Genomic DNA, 14,354 nt, shown 5'->3' with positions numbered 1-14,354 from the left:
CTACTGGTAAACTGATTAATCATGCGCAGTTTATTTTAGATTTGTTAGAATCTATTCAGTTACCTCAGAAAGTAGCTATTTGTAAATGTGTAGCTCATACCTAGCAACAGGATAGGATTTCAAAAGTTAATGCGAGAGCTGATACAGCTGCAAAGGAGGCAGCTTCAGGTTCAGAAATATTTCTTTTGAGTGAGGAATTACAACCTTCTGAGATTTTAGATTTAGAAATGTTGAAAACAATGCAGACACTTACTACGAAAGTAGAAAAACAGAAATGGATAAAACGAGGAGCACTTCTTGAGAAAGGGCTGTACATCTCCAAAGAAGGAAAACCAATTTTGCTGTCTAATTTGTTTAGATATGCAGCTTTGTTGAGCCATGGGCAGTGCCATGTCTCAACAGGGGAGATGTCACAGTTAGTGAATCGAGTGTTCACAGCATATGGATTTACAAACTACACAAAAAAATGTTGTGCAGCATGCCATGTTTGTAACAAGCATCATGCACAAGGGGTGTTGAAGCCTAAGCAAGGGAGTTTCCCTGCACCACCATCCCCATTCCATACTATCTGTATGGATTTCATAGAACTGAACAAATGCAAAAATAAGAAGTATTGTCTTGTCATTATAGATGTTTTCCAAATGGGTGGAAGCTTTTCCGACCAAAAATCCAGATGCAGCTACTGTTGCAAAAGTCCTTGTGAAAGAAATTATTCCTAGAATTGGCATACTGGAAAAGATCTACAGTGACAATGGCACACACTTTGCAAATCAAACTATACAACATTTGAGCTGATATTTCGGAATTTCCTTAAAGAACCATTGTGCATACCACCCACAATCCTCAGGACTAGTAGAGAGGCATAATGGGGTTCTGAAAAATAAATTTAGGAAATTAATTAGTGAGACACAAAAGAACAGGGTGCACTGCCTGCCTCTGGCATTGTTGAGCATGAGAACTGTTCCGAATGCAAAGGGGTTAACTCCTTTTGAAAAATTATTTGGGAGGGCATACTATATACCTCAATGGAAACCTCTCATGCCTGCAGACCAGGAGGCTGACAGTTCACTCGCAGAATACATGAGATGACTTTTAAGTAATAAACAACTTTTGCAGTTAAATTCTGTTTCAGATAAAGAACAAACCAGACCATCGGAAGCAGCAGTAGTCCCAGGCAAGTGGGTCTGGGTGAAAGTCATCAAGAGAAAGAATTGGACATCACTAAAGTGGGAAGGGCCATACCAAGTGCTACTGTGAACACCCACTGCAGTCAAGATTGCAGAGCGAGTTTCCTTGATTCATCTGACACACTGTAAATTGGTTAAAAACTTTGAACTGGACAAAAAACTTGTTACTGTTACACAAGAATAAAATGACCAGATACGGAGGAAATAGAAATACAGAACAACCTCAAAAGTATTGCATGATCATTCTGTTAACTATACTGATAACATTAATATTTTTGCTGTGGCCTTTCCTTTTTCCAGCCACACGAGCTGAACTGAATAAACAAGATGTTTTACTCATAGACTGGCATCCAAACTTTAACACTTACCAAGCAATTAAATATGTGTATGCTGAAACTTTTAATGTTTCAAATTGCTGGATTTGCACAGCTATACCAACAGCATATGGGGGATTGTTAATGACTGCTGTCCCCCTAGGGGTCAATGAGACCTGGAAAAATTTGATTTTTGATACTACAACTGTGAAATCACAAGACAAAATAGCATTGTACCTGCCTGTTACACAAAAGGGAATTGTATGTTTTTACAAAAATGATACTGTTCAGGTGGGTTGGAGCAATTGTAATGTGACTGTTCCTTACAAGTGTTGTACCAATGCTAATAATGCAGGTTATATTTGTGATACAAACTATGACTCATATTTAGAATCAATGCACAAAACGGTTGATGAAGTACAACATAATCCTGTTCTTTTTAAACAACTATCTATCATTGATAAGAAAATGTTTCATGCAGGGCAAGTATATATTAATACTAAAGTAGAGAGCTGTTATTTTGTGTGTGGGAAAAAGGCATACAAATGGTTACCTGAGAATTGGTCCGGCAGTTGTTTTTTGGGTTACCTGGTTCCGGCCATACGACACACTGCAGTTTTGCCTCAGGAAAGAATACAAAATGTCAGAGAGATCACCAAGAAACCTAGAAAATCAATCAAGAGACCTGAAAATCCAATGGGATGAATTGAAGCAGGCTGAAGAAACCATAACTCCGTGAAAAACAAAGGTAAACTGACACACATGGACTTGAGTGACACTATTATATCGTGGGCAGGTATAGCCCCTGCATATGGCACAGTGAAATCGATTTGGGAACTGAGAAAACTGCCCAAACTTCTCAAAGTAAGGAGCAATGCAACTTTTTCTGCTCTCGAATTAGTAACTGATGAACTGAACGCTATGAGAACTGTGGTGCTACAAAACCGCATGGCTCTCGACTTCACCCTAGCGGCGAAAGATGGTACGTGCACTTTAATAAAAGAGGAGTGCTGTTCATATATTCCTGACAACCAGCATGAGATAAACAACCATCTTGAGGTGATTCAGCAAGTGTCAGCCATGACCAAACCAGGCCCAAACCCACTAACGGATTTTTTCCAGAATTTGTTTGGGGGGTGGAGTAACATCCTAATGAACATCTTGATTGCCATTTGTGTGGAATTACTCCTATTAGGAGTGTGTGTTTGTTGTGGTATTCCCTGCATGAAAAGATTAACCAACGATTTTATAGACATGTCAGTTTCTGAGACTTTGTATCAAAGTACTGAAATTGAAGAACTGTTGAAAAATGAAACACTTTCATAAGTCTAAACTGAATGACTTTCTTAACTGCAAATTCTGAAAAGAAAGAGGTTAGGAGAAAAAGCAAACTGTTTATGCTTTTGAAAATAGAATAAAAAGTATTAACAGGGGGGAAATGTTAGAAAAATATGTATTAATGTATATGTTTAGTGCTTATTAGAAGCTAAAAGGGTTAACACATTTCATTCTATTTTATGTACAGCTTAGTTTTGTATGAAACTACAGATGCTTTTCAAACTGCAATATGCTTTCTGAAACTGCAAGATGCTCTCTGACCTAGTATTTGCTAGCACAGCAAAATTCATGTTTATGCCTTTTGAAAATTTACTGAGAAGCAGGTGATTATCTGCTAGGTCAGGAAAATAATGAATAGAACAATACTGTTTTCTATAATGTTATTGAACTTGAGCAATCAGCTCTGTTTGTGTTATGAGAACATGCACAGCTGCAGAAAAGATAGAAACAGTTGAACAAAGACTGCTTGAAGAAATGAACTATAATCTGTACTTGCTTTGTGCAAGAATTAGCCATAGTACCTTGAATGGTAACATTGCATAGTGAGAAGTTGTATCTGACCGGTGGTCATCAAGGCCATGTTGTTTTTCTTAGGAAGTTGTTTTTGTAAACTTGATATGCCAGCAGAAAATCATGGACAAACAGCTGCTATGAAATAATATTAAAAGAACTTGTGATTTATTATGTCAGCTTAGTAGACAATGTCTTGTAAGAAATGTATAAGAATAGCTTCACTTCCTGATTCTAGTTAGACAAACTCTGTATTAGAATGTTTTTGTCTCCTTGCTGCAAGATTAAAGTGCCTTAACCTGAACCTGCCATGTGTTGATCTTTTTGAAGTTGTTTTTCCTTTGACAGACATGAACTTCCATTTTCTGGTAGTTACCACTGCTTCTCAATGCTGAGTATTGGGCAAATACTGAGGACAAAAATTAATGAGACAGAAGTGGGGGGTGGGGGACACACTGAGATAGAAACAGGGGAAAGATGGATAAAGAGAAGGAGTGAGAAAGAGAAATTTATTATGAATGTTTTTTGGCCTTCTTTGTTGTCTGTTAATGTCTTGCATGTCACCATAATAATTCTGTCATGCTATTTACAATAAAGTGTTTCAAATAGGGATCACATGGGGTAGAATAGTAGAAATATCATTATGTCATAAACAGGATAATGACAGGTTAATAACATATGTACCCAACAGCTCTACACATAATATTAATGTGAAATATATTGAATGTTTGACATTCTTCTGGATTTCAACCTTTGACATTATGCAAAAGCAGTTTATAGACCTGAGCAGAATAGACATGAACTGATAGTTTACATAGTTAAAATCACACATCTGAAGGGACAGTGACAAAAGAATGTAGGCAGCAGGCTTCATCACAGTAATGACAAGTGTATCATTCCATAAGGCTCACATTACATCCTGCAGCCTAATAAATATGTAAAAGTAACTGTCTCCTAATAGTAGTATCAGTCTGTATTTTTATAGTGCAGTGGGGCTAAGCACATTTGTGTGAAGATAACCATAGGTAAAATCTTCAGTTTTGCCATAGGACTTGAAATGCCATTTACCAGCATTTACCACTGTTGCATAATGCCAAGCATCATGCAAATGCTGAGGACAAAAATTGAAAGGCTGTTTTATGGGCCATCTTTGGCCATTTATTTTGTGTGGGATACTATTTTTGACTAGATTAAACATGGAAAAAGGAGTTCATAGGACAGTGGTGAAAATGGAGGGCAAGCAGAGGGTAGGACACAAGGGAAACACATAGGAATGTGCAGGATGGTGGTAGGAGAGCAACATAGCTATCTACTTCTTCACAAGTTAACTGTGTATTTGTACAATTAATTTGAGGAATTTGGATATTCATCACCTCAGGGTTGGGTGACAACAAGTTAATGTTGTGTGACCAATTAGACCAAATCAAATGTATATGTATATATATATATATATATATATATATATATATATATATATATATATATATATATATATATATATATATATATATATATATATATATATATATATATATATATATATATATATATATATATATATATATATATATATATATATATATATATATATATCTATATATATATATATATATATATATATATATATATATATATATATATATATATTTATTTGTGGGACAGGTGGTCATTATATTTTTATTGATGAGAGACAGAGTGAGGAATGTTGGGGAAGGTGGTTAGGAATAATAGGGTTAGACAGGTAAATACGGTAGGTTAGGATAGGGTAGATTTGGGAGCAGGTGCATCATTCACATGTGTCATAAAAGACAGACAGGGATGGCAATGGACACAAAAGGTTGGGTAACGCCATGATTAGGGATAGGTAGGGGACATTGAGGGCTCACCAGCATCTAGCATGAGTACACTGAGAATCTAGTCCTCACCATCAGAACTGTCATGACTATCTCTTGTCATAGATACTTGGGACACTGCTGGAGTGGACATTGATATGGCTATTCAGTGCAGGACTTTGTCAGTTCTGCCACTGTAGGAACTAAGGCCCCTCTCCATAATGTCCTCCAGCAGCCCTGTCAGCTCCTGGCAGGTGATGAAATCACCACCTCCACTACATACTGGCAGGTTGAAACCCAGATGTGCTGGGTATCTGTGCTACCTGTGGTGGTGCTGCTGCAGTCACCTGTGAAGTTACAGTTGTCCAATCCCCAGTGGTTTGTCTAGCTTCCTATCTTCTCAGTCATTTGTGTTACAGCAAGAATAATGTCTCAGAAAAAAAGGAGACAGAGAGAGAAATAGGGATTGAGGTGAGAAAATATATACAATAGCATCAATTCCAAGTCATCTTAATAGTTCAAAATGAATCCAAATCGAGACATACACTTGGTAAATGTTGGTTTAGCCAGATATGAATGTGAAGTCATAAATGTGTCATAAAACACATCAGCTTCATTGTTATTATAGACATAAGGCAACCAGTTTGGTGACTATTGCATATATGATATTTGCATTCTAAATTAAGAAATCCATGTATAAATACTGATGTTTTAATGGTACATACTGATTGAGGAAAATAGATTTTATATATTATTATCATACAATAAAAGCTAATTGCTGCTGCTTGGAATTGAACTCACACACAGCTATGCTGATTTATACATCAGCTATTACAATGATTATGAGCTACTGGAGCAGGCACTTATGCTTCATATATATGTAAGATAAGTCTACTCAGTTGTGTGTGTCTCAAGTTCATATGGATTAATGGCCTGAAATTTGTTAAAGTTAATTAGATTTCTGATGTATTATGATTTTGCTAGCATGCATACTTGAGCCATGATTTTTGGTCCTGATGCACCTCCTGATTCCTTTCAGTCTCTTCAGAAGCTGTAAAGGTCAGAAAACAGAAGAAAAGCAAAATGAAATACTGTATGTCTTGGCAGTCCATGTTGGTTGGTGATGGGTCAGTCTAATTACACATGTTGGTTGTTAGCAGCTCTAGATTCTGCCTTCCACTGGTTCAGGTGGTCCTGTTTGCACCATTTCTTATTACTATAATGGTGATGACATTGTTCTCCAGTGCATGAAATCCTGGTTGCACTGGTGACATCTTTGGTTAAGCTATTCCAGGCCTCAGTGTGTACTGAGACCTGATACAGTGCTTCTGCTATAGCAATTTATATATAGCATATGATTTGATATGACAGCTTTTTGCTGTAGCATTTGTGATTAGCGCAGCAAAGATCCTGAATCCTGAACTCCTTCTGACACAACCTTTGGGCTCTAAATGGATCACTACCTTCTCCATTACCTGTCATTTCATTTCAAGGGTATCAGGAAAAATGGCAAGGAATTGACACCCAGTTCAGCTCTCAAGTGTACCAACCTTGCACAATGATGGATAACTTTGCCAACTTCATTTTTATGATAGTATGATAGAAAACACACAAAGGGACTGGGATCAAATCTGGGTATGATTTCTTTAAAATACACTTAAGGTGTGAAACTTGTCAGTGAAACTTGGCCATATGTGTTGCTCAGTGTATTTACACATGTTCCACAGTAACTTCATCAAAATGCTTTTTGCTGATATCTGTCTTACATTTGAAATGATATATTGGCACCCCTGAAGTTTCAGACAGATATCACATGACATTTTCAATTATGTTGATAATAATTAGTGCTGTTAACAGATACAGTTCTATTAACTGGTACATAATGGGCTGGTGGGACATATATTTTACAAACTATGACTTGTAGCACCTGGGAATTGACTCCATGACCAAAAAGGAAGATAAACTGCTATATACTGTTTATTAACTGTCAATGTCTCAGAAGAACTAGCATTTTCAAATTGTAAGTTAATGTGTAACAATTTGAACATGACTGGAGATAGACCGAATTCTGATAAGCCTTTATATGTGGGATATTGAGTTATGTTACTGGAATTATATGCTGAGGAAATTATTTATGCCTATAAATCATTTACCTTTCCATTGATATGTCTGATCTCAGTAACACATGTTGATGAAGGGGCCATACATACTTTACCTGACATATTATCCTGGACACCTAACAATACTAATTGTAATGAGTCATAATTTATCCTAATAAATACTGGTGACATTATACATACAAGGATCATTTTAATTAACTGTAGTCATTGTTTTGCTTAACATACTTCACACAAACTACACTTAACTTCATTAGCATTCATTTGTGTTGCAAGATTTAGTTGGCCACTTGACAGTTGTGCTTAATATGCATTTGCTAATAAAATGTCACTGACTTCTTTCTGACCACCTCAATAAAACAATTTGTAATCAAAGCCTGTATTATTTCTGCTGTTGCTCAGACCTTACTGCACTGACACATTGAGTCACAAATAAAGTAACATAGCAGCTATATTTTGTTTACTCAGTACTGTCCAGGGGGCTACCTGAAGCTCAGCAGCACCAGTCTTATTTGCAAGACTGATGGTTAAGTCTTTAGATAAGCCAAATTAAATTTTGAGTTTTTTTCTCTTGAAATGTTAACTGTCATTCACTGCTAGTCATCTCTGACAGTTAATGATATGTAATGCCAAGCATCATGCCAAGGCAGAAGTCAGAAAAAAAGAAGAAAAAAAAAGAAAAAACATCATGCAGTGTGCTGATTTATCCAATTGGTGGCCTTTTAAAAGTGAAATGGTTATAGCAAGGATCACTAATTTCACTGGCACATCAAAATATCTAAGTCTGAGCATGGCACCTATGGCATTACCCTTAAACATATACTATTTTAACAGTATTTGCCACATAATAACTTGCATTTATGTTACACCTCTTCATGACTTCATGAAATGAGACTTATTGAGGAAGGAGCCACACAGGAGTTTACATGAGATAATGTCATCCATTATACTCACTTCTGTTTTTACAACAATGACACTGGAAATTGCAATTGTACTTCAGGTTCAAGTACATAAAACTTTCTTTTACTATGAATAATAAGTTAAAAATATCCAAAGCTGGATTCAGATCCTACATTATTTGTGCTATTACACATTAATGCATTGAGCCACAGACAAAAGTTACATAACAGGTGAATTTTTGGCACTCAGAACCATGCAGAATGCTGACCGAAACTCAATGGTGCTGGACTCATTTGTACTGCTGATGGCATGCCAAATTACATTTTTGAGTTTTTGCCTTGTGAAGAGAACTGTCACCCCCAGAACCTCAGGGAAATGTGCTATGGCATAGAAATGTTGCATACTGGGTAGCTCTCTCCTCTGGGGTATGTGGAAACCAGATATTCTCCCTTATATATTGAAGCATTGCATTGAGAAAATGGTGTTATATTCTTGAGGCTGAGGCCAGTGACATCCCAATATGTCCTCTGTGGTTCTTTGAAATGTGCCCGTAGCTACTATAGGTAATACTACATATATCTTGGTTTCCACTGGGATGGGTTATTTATGCATTTCATTTGGCCTCAGGTGACAGTGACAGATGTTGACTATCTGCTCTAGGGTATCCCTGTCCTCTCTGTAGTATGCTATTATTTCTATCTCAGGAAGTCCATGATAGGTCAAATGTGGTCTAAACACTCTACACTTTCTAGATCAAGATCTGGCAGCAGCAGCACCTTGTATTTAAAGCATGTTGGACATACAGCTTAAAGATAGCAGCACCATCCTGTAGAATTTTTTTCGAAGTGTCTTTGTGGCTGCATTACTATTGGAACTGTGGTCTAAAGGGAGAGTATGTAGGCACATGTTTTATATGTTCCTGATTTGCTCTGCCATGATAATTCAGCTACACATTCCTTTGTTAGCATATTCTTTCACTTACCCTTGTTTTGCAGCCTGGCGTATGACCTGTAGGGCAGTTTAATGAACAGGCTACAGCATGCTTGTCACACAAACAGGAACAAAGTGTAGGCATTTATGAATCCAAGCCTAAGTCTGGGACAGAGTACTTATTCACAAAAAAATGTGTACTATTATCATCAAAATCAGTTATTGCCTCTGAAGAGATTTGTGGCATAATTGAATAATAAACTAATCTAAGTGATTTTCATTAAACAATGCTAACTGGAATATATATATTTAAAAGCAAATTATAATGAATGCAAATCCACTGAAACCCATAGTAAACACTCCATTAAGGGGGAAAAAGTCAATGCCCAGCTGGTACACATGAAAAATTGACAACAATGATACTAAAGACCTCACACAAACTATTTATTATGGCTAAAAATCAAAACAACATACAGTACATAAAAGTTCAATATCTGAAACTCAAACAAAGTCAGCTACTAAAGGTAAATATAAAATAAGTATTTTTGCTGGGGCAAAACAGCCTGCAGTCCCTCAATGGGGAGTTGTGACCCCTGAAACTAATACTGCCTACCCCCGCTATACTGCAGTCTTGCACATATAAGCACACCAGCATTTAGTGATCATTTCAGTATTCAGTTGCTCGTGCCACACTTGCACTCCCTTTAAGCATGTGACCGTAACAGTACATAACACAATACCCAGCATGCTCACAAAACACACATGTTGCTTCTCTGATCCTAAAGATCACTTACATGTGTTTGACACATTCATAATTCGACCCATCTACAATTTGACCAATACATCACTTAACTCATCTTTCTAACAAAGTTTACATTTGATCCCCAGTGAAGGATACCACTAAACTGTAGTTTTGATAAATAGTCCTGTCATCAGTTGTCTAAAATCTTAAAAAAATATCTAGGAGAGCCCCTGAAGCAAATGTTAATAATATTACGAACAGGTTTATATCTGCATATGGGCAGGGTTTTTTACAAGCTACAAGACATGCAACACATTGTAAAGGAGTGAATTCTAAAATATGTCGAAAAGTGCTGTGTAAACATAATGAAACTCATGCAACACGTACTGTTATCATCAAAATCAAAGAAATGAACAGTCATGACTTCTAATGCTGTAATTATAATAAATAGGCCTGTCATCAGCTGAGTAAAGGTAAATATATAGTTATAGGAGAGCCCTTGAAGGAAATGTTAACAATATTATGAAGGGGCTTTATATCAATTTGCATAAAACCTAGTGAGGAAGAGCACAACCAAATCTGTAACCTTTACATCAGGTATTTCTCTCCCCAAGGACTCTAAGGTCATCAAAAGCATCACAAAATCACATGTGTACAGGTAGAATTCCAGATGGCATTCAAAATATGGCTCTCGCATAATTCAGTTCAGTATTGATAGCTTTCCTGAGGAGTTTAATCAGATTGTAACAGATGGTGTAATTATATATAACCTGCATATTTTACAAGATGCACATGCATGCTGGGAACTGCCAAGTGTCATCAAAAAGCTGTTACCATAATGAATTCCTGCCTGAAGGATGAAAAGATCATTCCCATTTAGAAAGATCTTGGCCTTTTTTCTTTCATTATTAACAGCAAAGAAATATATTTTAACTACTTCCTGAATGTCTTTAATGAAAAAGAAATTCTTTCACTGTTAAGTATCCACTTCATTCTCTCATAGATAGTTTTGCAAAAGGAAACTTGGGAATCAGAAACACACTGAAATTAAGTCAGAAAAAAACACCACACCACTTTATTTAGTAGTGCATTTTATCGATTTTTAGCATTGCATCAGAAACATTATTATTTACTTTTGGTACTCAGCTTCATTATTGGTTGACTCTTTTTTTCTGTCTGCATAGTTATCTGACCAGGGCTATTTCTATGCATTTTAGTTCTCAGAGTAAAATTTGGAAACAGTTAAACTGGTGCAAAATGCAACCTCCATGGTCCAGAATCAGTCTGGACTGAGACAAAGCTGAGTGCACATTTTCCTTCTAGAAGTACAGTATTATAAATTTGTTGATGATTACAGTAAAGCTCTAGTCAGAGAAACAGAATTATGGTGAGTAATACTCTAAATCAAATACTGAAAAATAACTTTCACTAGCAATACAGGTTTGAATATTGCAGGTTTGTGAAACTTTGGAATCCTTCAGGGCAACATTGCAATCATAACCGGCAGTAATATATCAATGCTTTCCAGTTAACAGCCAGATAGCTTAGTAATTTTACAAACAATGTGGGAGTATAACTTCATAATGAAACTAAATATCTTGATATAAGACTGTTCTCAGATTTAAAGTTCAACTTCAAGGAATAATCTTTCTAAACTATACAAACAAATGAAAGCAATGAAGCTATATAGTGAATGGGAAGTAAAAGTTGTAGACATTTTCGTTATTAAACAATGCCATACACAAGAATCCCAGACAGCTGAATTAAGATGCTAACTGTGAGTGGAGAATTTTCTGCAAAGCAATATCCAACCCCCTCCTCCCTCCCCCCAGCTCTCAGGGCTAATCTGAAAGGCACAATAATCATTCCAAAATTTCCCAATACTCTCATATTTCATTCACTGAAATGGCATGCCAACATTTCAAAAACATGCTTTTCACCTCACTCATGTAATGAGACCATTGTTTTTCTGTTTTTTTTTTTTTTGTATAAGCTGAATAAATCTGACAGCAAGGGCTTCATTTTTGGGTCACTAATAAACATGGACAATGTATGTATTTTATTATAGCTGTACAAATGCAAGTGGTCTTGGACACCCACAAAATGCTCCACATACTAGGAGCAGTGGAAACAATAACACTACACTTCGTAGCATGAATCATTCCACTCTCATGCAGGATGTGTTGCCAGTTTAAGAACACATCAAACACCTAGGAGTTTAGCTGCCTTTCTACAAAGTAATGTGAAGGACTGAGGTCTGAAGACAACTCTATGGGTCAAATTTATAGGCAAAGCTAAGTGAACAGGTGTGTACTTGAAGACAGATCTGCTAGAGTGCTGAACATTAATAAAATACATATGTGACCAGTACAGTGTTTGATTCAAACAGTATGATTCCCTTTTAATGCATTGCATATCATTAAAGTTGTGGATTTACTGTCATTTAGCAATTGTTGTGACTGTGTAATAAAGAGAGGCGCTATCTTAGAGACTTTATGGCACAGGAGTTCAGTCAGTTTCACCTTATAAAGAGAAATATTTTTCTGTCTTAATCTAATGATAAAACTAAAAAAGAATCAAGGGTATTAATGTTGAGAAAATGGGGGGCCGGTGAGGACTTAATTTAAAGTGTCTTGTCTTAAGCCACACACACACCCGCACACACGCACACACACACACGCACATGCACACACACACACACACACACACACACACACACACACACACACACACACACACACACACACACACACACACACACACACACACACACACTCACACACACACACACACACACACACACACACACACACACACACACACACACACACACACACTCACACACACACACACACACACACACACACACACACACACACACACACACACAGACACACACACACACACACACACACACACACACACACACACACAGACACACTATATATATATATATATATATATATATATATATATATATATATATATATATATATATATATCTAGAGAGAGAGCGAGAGATTAGCCTGTTGTTAAAAAGTACCCAGATTTATAAAATCGGATGTCTTCCATTATCCTTCTGAGAGGCAGGAGTGGTTACCATTGGTGACCCAGGTCCGGAGGTGTAAACTGACACAGGCTGAGGTCACCACAGCCACTCCTCTGCCACCACCCCAACTAGGACTTGCAGAAACAAAATTAGAGCATATTAGTAGTACATGTTATAGCAGTTATACATCATATTAAGGAGAGCACATTAGTACTACATGTTATACATCATATTAAAGCTCTACAGTGCACTTGTGCTTAAAGCATATGCAACCCATCCCACTGATGTAAGTTTGCCACTCCTCATTTGTTGTAAAAAAAAAAAAAAAAAGTAGGAAGAACTTAGCAGCATGGAGATCTGGAAAAGAAAATAGAAAAAAATGCCTGCAGTAAATCTCTGCTCCTTTGTGCCCCTCTACTTCCCACTGGCTAATCAGTCTAGGTGATGCCACTGCAGGTTGCTATAATGATGCTGGCTCTGCTCAGTGAAGCAGTTGATGCCAGTGGCATCATCTGGAGTATTATCCAGTTAATGTCAAACATCCACATCATATAAAGGGTCATCATACTGTCTCAGCAACCACTGCTGAAAGTCCCTGTAAAGGAAGACCAGGAAATGTTTGCTCTGCCTCTGATACCATGCAGGAGCCCTGCTGTTTCCAGCACCTGTAACAGCCATTGTATGAAAGTCAGGCTTGCCAGACAGCGAAAACAGTAGTCCCCTCCACATGGATCTACATTCAGACATCATGTAATGTGCATCATAACATGTCACTGAACAATACAAAATGCAGTGTAGCTCAGGCAGATCCATGGCACTGATGCTGTGCACTTGTGTCCACACTCCAGGGTTAGCTTGGTAGCACCATGTATTACGGTAGATGTTCAGAGAGAACTGCAATAAACTATCTCCTTCACAGAATTGCTACATTACGAAGTTCATATTATCACAATGTAAAGCACTGATGTCATATTGTAAGAGACTGTGCTAATACAGGCAATTGTGGAATTATAAGTTTATTTAATTAAGACACTGGACTTTGAAACAGGTATAACATACAAATCCCAGGGTGTAGCAGAAGGCAAAAAAGCTCTTGTAGTTTTTATAAATAAAGACCAACGGATTTATTATAAAATCTGAGTACTTTCACAGACAAAATTCAAGAGATAAGAACAGTGTATATATATATATATATATATATATATATATATATATATATATATATATATATATCGGGTCTACTTTATATCATCGAAAAATTAATATCTCGAGTGCTGACATCAGAGAAAATGCAGAATGTCAAAATTAATTTACTGTTCAACCTGACATCCTTATTAAAATGAAGGAAGATGTTATTAGTGCCTTATATGAGAGTATGTGTATGGGTCTGATAGATAAAGAACTGTTTGAATTCTTCAAGGTAGAGGAGCCGTTA

The sequence above is a fragment of the Protopterus annectens genome, chromosome 3.part0, assembly GCF_019279795.1.
Source record: "Protopterus annectens isolate FY-2018-M chromosome 3.part0, PAN1.0, whole genome shotgun sequence".
In the NCBI taxonomy this organism is placed as follows: Eukaryota; Metazoa; Chordata; order Ceratodontiformes; family Protopteridae; genus Protopterus; species Protopterus annectens.
Note: the sequence above shows the minus strand (reverse complement) of the source record.